The sequence below is a fragment of the Tupaia chinensis genome, unplaced genomic scaffold (assembly GCF_000334495.1).
Source record: "Tupaia chinensis unplaced genomic scaffold, TupChi_1.0 Scaffold000706_1, whole genome shotgun sequence".
NCBI lineage: Eukaryota > Metazoa > Chordata > Mammalia > Scandentia > Tupaiidae > Tupaia > Tupaia belangeri.
The window spans coordinates 4,567,370-4,574,088 of record NW_006160229.1 but is presented as its reverse complement, the minus strand read 5'-3'; the positions used below and the strand labels follow the sequence as shown (position 1 = coordinate 4,574,088).

At 40.2% G+C, this 6,719-nt stretch overlaps 1 pseudogene; it reads left to right on the top strand.

Moving 5' to 3' along the window:
• The first annotated feature begins 974 nt into the window (after positions 1 to 974).
• Positions 975 to 6,719, top strand: part of LOC102469948 (zinc finger Ran-binding domain-containing protein 2-like) — a 28,135-nt pseudogene continuing 22,390 nt past the window's right edge.

The following is a 6,719-nucleotide window of genomic DNA, read 5'->3' as shown; positions in this document are numbered from 1 at the left end:
AATGTACTGAAAGCATGTGAATGAAGTATTTTTCTCAGAATTTGGTATGTAGCGAGTACTCTGAAATTGGTTCACTACTATAATAGTTATTAGTTTGTTATTATTGTCTCATAGATATGACTTCTTATGATGCATTTTTAATAAATAACTGATGATCAAGTGTAAAATATGGAAAACAAAGATTTTCTGCACTGCCTACTTCCAAATACCTCTGATTCTCAGTGCTACATGCTGCCTTGCTAAATAGGCTAGAAACATAAAAAATGCATGGGTCTGGACCAGCAGTTGGCATAATGGCTATGTGACTGGACTCCCATGTAGTCGACCGCGGTTCAAGTCCTGAACCCAGCGGCTTAAATTCACGCTGGGCACGTGCACACCCATGCCCAAGATCCCAAGAGGAGAATGAAAAAGAGGGGATTGTGGCGTGGCCATCCCTCCGGGGGGAGTGGTGGTGGTGATTTCTCACTTTCTGTCTCTCTGTCTCTTTCTGGCAAGCGCAAGTGCCCTATAGCAAAAACCTCTCAAAAAAATGTATGGGTGAGGGAACCAGCAGTTAGTGTAATGGCTATGTCGCTGGACTACCACGTAGTCGATCGTGGTTCACGTCCTGGACCCGCTGGCTTAAAACTCACGCCGGGCGCGTGTGCGTGCGTGCCCAAGATCCCGAGAGGAGAATGGAGGAGAGGGGATTGCGGCGTGACCATCCCCCCTGGGGGGTGATTTCTCGCTTTCTGTCTCTCTGTCTCTCTCTGTCTGTCTGGCGAGCGCACGCACCCTATAGCAAAAATCTCTCCAAAAAAAAAATGTATGGGTGAGAAATGATTAAAGATGATGTTATTTTATGTAATTCTATAGAGGAGATATTAACTTTTATGTTCAGAATACCTAAGGTTTATGTCCTAGCTGTACCAGCTCCTTAACTTCAATGTCCTCATATCTAAAACTGAACAGTGTGCCTATGACTCTGCACTATGGAGCTCAGTACCCGAACACTGGCGGAGCTTTCGTGGGTTATGACTAGCCATCAAGCACTGCAGGTTCACTACGAGAACATGCCACAACTCCATATAACTGAGTTTTCCCATCACCAGAGCTGTGAGTATTTGGGTCAGGCCTTTACATTTGACTGGTATAAGCCAGGCTGGCACCAGCAATGATACAAGCCAGGATTAGTGAAAAGTGTCATTGTTTTATGTGGCACGACAGTATCCAGCTCTGCACTACACAGTGTAGAAAGACTTTAGAAATAGTGATGGTAATTGTTAATAATTTGTTTTTGAATTTAGCCAAAACTCCTTCAAAACTCTTCTGACTAAATTTAGCTGAAACTCTTTCAAAATTCTTCTGACAAAAGTTCTTCGTACTGGGAACCAGCAGTTAGCGTGATTGCTATGTCACTGGACTCCCATGTAGTCGACCGTGGTTCGCGTCCCGGACCCGGTGGCTTAAAACTCATGCCGGGCGCATGTGCGTGCGTGCCCAAGATCCCAAGAGGAGAATGGAGGAGAAGGGATTGCAGCGTGACCATCCCCCCTGGGGGGGGTGATTTCTTGCTTTCTGTCTCTATGTCTCTCTCTGTCTGTCTGGCGAGCACATGCGCCCTATAGCGAAAACCTCTCCCCCCCAAAAAAAGTTCTTCATACTAAATTTGATTTTATTAGCATTTATTCATGAATAAACATTTACTGGGGTTGGCAGGTGGCATGGTGATTAAGGTGCCGGACTCCCACATGGCTGACCACAGTTTGAGTCCTGGAACTGATAGCTTCCTTTTTTGCTCTCCCTCTCTCTTTGTCTCTCTCTGGCCAAATTGAAGAATAATAATAACCAAATAAAGCTAAATAAATAATTATTTTTTTAAAAAACTACTAACTGGGCTTCGTTCATGGCCTGTGTCTTCTACTACAGTTCTCTCTCCTCTGTAGTTAAAGTGACAGGATACCTAATACACAGAGTATAACATGTTTCCACACACATTCTTATTATTAATTGAGGCATTCATTCACACCGCTCGCTCCTTTTGCACATCTGCTTTGGAATAATCAAGTAACAGAAGGCTGGGAAGTAGCCATGCATATAAGAGGCGAAAAGTAAGAGGAAAAAGGAGAGCATATATAGGAATAAATGAAGGCCTGAGAGTCATTCTGCTACTCTTCGCCAACACACACACACACACACACACACACACACACAGAGAGCAGATTAAATGATAGCTTTTATTATGCAAACAAAAGGGACTTTATTATCTACCTAGTCACTTTAAAGAAGTTAACTCATGACTAAGAAACAAAACACGCTTTTTAACATTCAAATTGTCTGACACTGTAACTAACATATGTCTTATACTTTACCTTCAAAGGGATGATGTAGTTTCACATTTCTCATTTTAGCATATGTTTTTCCAAAGTGTTTTAGATCTTTTTTTTTTTTTCAATCAATTCCCCAAACAGCCCCTGAATTCAGCATAATAAACTCCCCTTGGGCTTCCAGGTTGGAAGATGCAGTGGATGAGGGTTTGCACGATAGGTCTTTCCAGAGGCCTGGGAGGACTCTGGAAGCAGGACAGCCTCTCTGCTCCTCCCTACATGGCCACAATCATCTAAGCACCTACTTGGTGCTTACTGTTGTGAGGGATTTTCACATACTTTACTGAATTGAGTTTGATCTTCTTAGCAATTGAGAAAGGTAGTAGTATAGTAACCCCTCCTCTACTTGTCTGTGGTTCTGTCTTGTGAGGCTTCAGTTATTCATGATCAACCACAGTCTGAAAATGAGTGTGTACAGTACAATAAGATATTTTTAGAGGAAGAGTAACTTTAGTTACAGCATAGTGTCATAAATGTTCTATTTTATTATGTTATTGCTGTTAATCTCTCACTGTGCTTAATTTGCAAATTAAACTTTATCACTTTATATGTATGAATAGGAAAAAAAAGATAGTGTGTATAGAGTTAAGTACTAGCACTTTAATTTATTTCACTATTATTTAAATAATACATGTAATACTGTGCTCTCCCCTTATCTGTGAGAGAAAGCCAGTCTTAGACATCCATTGGGGGTCTTGGAACATCTCTCTCACAGGTAGTTCATGGAACTTTATGTTTTAAATTGCTAAATAACATCAAATACACAGCTATTGATTTTATCATCTACTAAGAACACTATTTGCAATTATGACTTCAGTGCTTAAATAATTTGGGTGCCTCTGATAGAAACATAGAAAACATCAATTAGCAAAGTTGATTAAGCTTTATGATGGGGAAAATTTTAAGATAGGCCCTGTAAACCCCACACTCTGGGGTCTATACACTTATGTAAGCCTCTCCTTCTGGCTATAAGTGGAACCTGTTACTTGCTACTAACAAAGAGAATATGACAAAAGCAGTAGTACTTTGCAGAGGTAAATGAGTTTCTCTAATCAGTTACCTTTCCGCTAATTTTTTTCTTTTTTGGAGAGGTTTTTGCTATAGGGCACATGCACTCCCCAGAAAGACAGAGAGAGACAGAAAGAGAGAAATCACCTCCCAGTGGGGATGGCCACACCGCAATCCCTTCTCCTCCATTCTCCTCTTCGGATCTTGGGCACACACGCACACCCACTCGGCGTGAGTTTAAGCCACCAGGTCAGAGACTCGAACCACAGTTGACTACATGGGAGTCCATAAACCAACTGCTGGTCCCAACTTCTAGATAATTAAAAGAAAGATTGTCTTTGATGGTCTCTATAATTTGGATGCTCCTCCGTAAATGATAGCTTTTATTATGCAAACAAAAGGGACTTTATTATCTACCTAGTCACTTTAAAGAAGTTAACTCATGACTAAGAAACAAAACACGCTTTTTAACATTCAAATTGTCTGACACTGTAACTAACATATGTCTTATACTTTACCTTCAAAGGGATGATGTAGTTTCACATTTCTCATTTTAGCATATGTTTTTCCAAAGTGTTTTAGATCTTTTTTTTTTTTTCAATCAATTCCCCAAACAGCCCCTGAATTCAGCATAATAAACTCCCCTTGGGCTTCCAGGTTGGAAGATGCAGTGGATGAGGGTTTGCACGATAGGTCTTTCCAGAGGCCTGGGAGGACTCTGGAAGCAGGACAGCCTCTCTGCTCCTCCCTACATGGCCACAATCATCTAAGCACCTACTTGGTGCTTACTGTTGTGAGGGATTTTCACATACTTTACTGAATTGAGTTTGATCTTCTTAGCAATTGAGAAAGGTAGTAGTATAGTAACCCCTCCTCTACTTGTCTGTGGTTCTGTCTTGTGAGGCTTCAGTTATTCATGATCAACCACAGTCTGAAAATGAGTGTGTACAGTACAATAAGATATTTTTAGAGGAAGAGTAACTTTAGTTACAGCATAGTGTCATAAATGTTCTATTTTATTATGTTATTGCTGTTAATCTCTCACTGTGCTTAATTTGCAAATTAAACTTTATCACTTTATATGTGTGAATAGGAAAAAAAAGATAGTGTGTATAGAGTTAAGTACTAGCACTTTAATTTATTTCACTATTATTTAAATAATACATGTAATACTGTGCTCTCCCCTTATCTGTGAGAGAAAGCCAGTCTTAGACATCCATTGGGGGTCTTGGAACATCTCTCTCACAGGTAGTTCATGGAACTTTATGTTTTAAATTGCTAAATAACATCAAATACACAGCTATTGATTTTATCATCTACTAAGAACACTATTTGCAATTATGACTTCAGTGCTTAAATAATTTGGGTGCCTCTGATAGAAACATAGAAAACATCAATTAGCAAAGTTGATTAAGCTTTATGATGGGGAAAATTTTAAGATAGGCCCTGTAAACCCCACACTCTGGGGTCTATACACTTATGTAAGCCTCTCCTTCTGGCTATAAGTGGAACCTGTTACTTGCTACTAACAAAGAGAATATGACAAAAGCAGTAGTACTTTGCAGAGGTAAATGAGTTTCTCTAATCAGTTACCTTTCCGCTAATTTTTTTCTTTTTTGGAGAGGTTTTTGCTATAGGGCACATGCACTCCCCAGAAAGACAGAGAGAGACAGAAAGAGAGAAATCACCTCCCAGTGGGGATGGCCACACCGCAATCCCTTCTCCTCCATTCTCCTCTTCGGATCTTGGGCACACACGCACACCCACTCGGCGTGAGTTTAAGCCACCAGGTCAGAGACTCGAACCACAGTTGACTACATGGGAGTCCATAAACCAACTGCTGGTCCCAACTTCTAGATAATTAAAAGAAAGATTGTCTTTGATGGTCTCTATAATTTGGATGCTCGGCCGAAATTTAGGTATTAGGACTCGATTATATTGTAAAAGTAGGTAAGCGAGACTTTAATACCTTAATGGTGTGCCAGGGTGGGGACCCCATGATTGGATTCTGGTAGATTTATAAGCAGAGGGAATGAAACCATAAAAAGAGAAACTCATGGATACAGATCACACTCTGCTCTGTAAAAACTTCTGCCTTCTGCCATTTGTGATGCCCTCAGACTTTCCAGTCACCAGAATTGTAACTTTTGCAAATAAACCTCTATTACTTCATATATCACCCAGTCTCAAGTATTTCTGTTAGCAAGGCAAAAACAGACTAAGACAGTTATCTTGACCTAATAAGCGAGCCCACTAGGACTTTCCTGAAAGAAGAGACCTAGCAAAGTCGTTCTCCTTTCTCTTAACATTGAAGAAGCTTCTGTGAGTTGTACTGCTGCAAGAACATTAATTCTGCCAATTACCATGTGAATTTGAAAGAGGACCTCTAACTGTAGGTCCCAGCTCTGCCTGATGCCTTGATTGCAGCCTTGGAAAACCTTGAGCAGAGGACCCAGATAAGCTGTTGCCAGATTCCTGATCAATGAAACCTGTGAGATAATGAATATTAGTTTAAGCCACTAAGTTTGTAGTAATTTGTCACACAGCAACATAAAACTAACAAAATTCATGAGCCTTACTCACCTTCTCTTAAAAAACAAATGGGAATGCTAACTAGTAATATCTCAAGAAGGTAAAATGATTCCATAAGAAGCACTTTAATTTATTTCACTATTATTTGAGTAGCATCTAAGAGCATGAGTTCTGGAGTGAGATAGTCTTGGGTTCTAGGACCAGGCCTGACACTTACTAGCTATTTAGAGATGTCATTAAATCTCTCTGGACCTCTAATTTTCTCATTTTTCTTTTTTTTTTTTTTTTGTTTAATTTTCAGAGGACACATATACTTGCCAGAGAGAGGCAGAGGGAGAAAGCATCCCTGAACGGGGTGTGGTCATACCACAATCCCTTCTCCATTTCTCTAGCTTGTTAGCTTGTCTGGACTTTGGGCACACATGTGCACACATGCATCCAGCGTGTTTTTAAGGCACTGGAGCAGAGACTCAAATTGCATGTGGGATCCAGTTCCATTATGTAAAAGATAAGCTATGGGGCCAGTCCTTTCCCATTTTGTATGCCATTTTTTTCATGACTGTGTTTCTGTTGCTGTTGATGGTACAGAGTTTGATTTCCTTACAAAATCAGGGTCTAATTGGGGTTAACCCACATGCTGAATTCATCAGGCTTGGATTTCAATGGGAAGAATGCTTTAGTATGAATTCTTGTGTCAGCCTTGTTTTCGACAAAGTAAAAATGGTATAAATACATTTTAGGGCTTCTTTAGTTTGTCAGTTTTTAGGCTTCTGAAATATGGTCTAATGTTTGCTGTCTGCATTTCCTTCT